The 2,360-nt window shown below is 40.7% G+C and overlaps 1 long non-coding RNA gene across 1 annotated transcript in view; it reads left to right on the forward strand.

The window, feature by feature from the left end:
- Positions 1-2,360, forward strand: part of LOC101860263 — a 52,753-nt gene that overhangs the window by 24,104 nt on the left and 26,289 nt on the right. The gene's annotated exons all lie outside the window — the stretch shown is intronic.

Genomic DNA, 2,360 nt, shown 5'->3' on the forward strand with positions numbered 1-2,360 from the left:
TCTCTCTTCGCCCCCTCCTCTCCCCCTCTCTCTCTTTCTCTCTGTGGTGTGTGTGTGTGTGTGTGCATGTGAGCGTGCGTGTTTGTGTGTATGAGTGAATATCTTTGCGCGTCTGTAGAGCTGTCCCCATTTTACTTCAAATTCTATTGAACATTCACGATTTTCCCCGCTATTCACAGCTCTTCGACTGTGGTCTCTGTTGTAGCGGATAGGCGCTTAGCTTTAGCATCTAGGAGTCCCTGATTCGATTCCCGATTGGGGAGAGAAATGTTTTGTTTTTCTGCTGGTTGCTCCTGACAGACAGGGTCGGATGCCCGTCTCGTAAGTGATCTAAATTGTGTCGATGGGCTCGTAAGAAACACCCACATTGATGATTGAACGTTCTATTCGAAGCGTGGTAAAACCATTCGAATACCATGTGATTTTACGGACAATTGATTTTTGTCTAATTTTTTTTTCAACCCGTCGTAAAATCAGAGCATATTATTGTATCTCGAGGTAAATATTAAAATACTTTGTTCTCGATGATAACAAGGCCGAATGATGAGTGAATAGCCATGTAAATAGTGAATATTGAATAGCGAATGTTGCTGATAGGCTTTGTTTATAAGAAACAAATTTTTAAAAAAAACCCAACCCCCTAAACAATTCTTATTTTCATAGGTATTCAAATAACAATATTATTGACTCAACTCTTCGAAGCGTCGATGAAGTTTCGTTTCTTCAAAGTAGCACTGCATTAGCTGTCTGAGTAGCTGGGCATTAATATACAGAGCTGCTCGTCCTGAGAATTGGGTAACATGTTGACAAAATTAATGTTTTGCTTGCTCTCGGACTAGTCGGTATGTGGCTGGGTGGCGCCATTACGAGTAGTATGTTACGTCACTGCGTCGGTGTGCGAATGCCAGGTCGAATGTGCGTCAACTTTGCGAAATCAGGCGTTCGTCAATACTATGAAATCGAAGCAACCGGCATTTTTTCTGCCCGTTGGGCAATTTTTATCGTTTTTTCCTCCTTTTTTTCTATCAGTACCTTGTGTGTACATTTGAAAACATATTTCTGTGCGGATTTTACTGAATAAATAGTGATAAAGCACACACACACACAAACACACACACACACACACACACACACACACACACACACACACACACACACACACACACACACACACATATTATTATTACAGTCAAGCTTTGGAAGTCAGTAAACTTTGGTGGTCATTTTATTGCCAATTTTACATCTGACACCAGGCGACTCCCACCTACTTCAACTTCAATGGCAAGTATCTTGACTTCTATTCAAGAATGTGTGAGTACTTTAAAATCAAAAGCAAGAGAAATGAACAAGATTCATGATGATACCAATAAGTACATCTGTCCAAAAATTGACGAGTGCCTGATTTCACCGTGACGTGAAACAAATATTCCTCCTCCCGCCAATTTAAAATAAAGAATAAATGAATAAATAGATAAATAAACCATTGTTAATTGGCTTTACAAATGGCTGGATCGTGCCAGAATAGTTGATATACTCCTTTTCTTTTTTCCCCGTTAGATTATCAGAGATCTTCGTGGGGTGGTTTTACCAATCGGGGCCGTCCATTTTTTTTTCAATTGTAAAAATGACTGATGTGTTTGTGTGTGCGTCTGACCTCTTCACCAGAGATATTTTAAAATGTAACCAAATGAAGGAACTCAACATTTGGTGACTTGTGTTATGGTGCATCTTTGGAGTTCAGTGACTCTGTTTTAACCTCCGCCGTGAGTGGTTTGCGGGTGCTCTGGTGTGGTTTGCTTCTTCTTTCTTATCAAACATCTATCGTCCTTATCTCCCCTTTTGTTTTATGTTTGTTACTCTCTTGTTACACCTCTAATCTTCTGGCGCTCATATGACCTTATGCAGTTGCCAGCGACGTAAACCCTCTACTAAACTAAAAACCTCCGCCAATGTGCAAGTTTGGAAACGTTTGATAGTTGCGTCTCTAATTCTCAGTGGGCACTCCGGAGCGGACTTTCACTTTCGATGCTTACCAAGTTCGTCTATTCTAGTTGATCATAGCTCTTTTTTTTTCTTCAGATTTCACTTTTTATTACATTCTTTCACTCTCCACAGTGGTGGGTCGCAATTGAGCTAACAGCGCAACCCTGTCTACTTGGCGTGGTTCTGCCCGAGATAGATGTGTAGTCCAGCCTCTCAAATAACCTTTTAGTGGGTGGTTGGCGGGTGCTCTGGTGTGGTTTGCTCCTTCTCCTCTATCAAACATCTATCGTCCTGATCTCTCATTTTTTTGGTTTTATTTTTTAAAATCTTCTCTTGTAGCACCTCTAATCTACGGCACGTAGATCTATATGACCTTA

Source organism: Aplysia californica, unplaced genomic scaffold (assembly GCF_000002075.1).
Source record: "Aplysia californica isolate F4 #8 unplaced genomic scaffold, AplCal3.0 scaffold00316, whole genome shotgun sequence".
Classification (NCBI taxonomy): Eukaryota; Metazoa; Mollusca; class Gastropoda; order Aplysiida; family Aplysiidae; genus Aplysia; species Aplysia californica.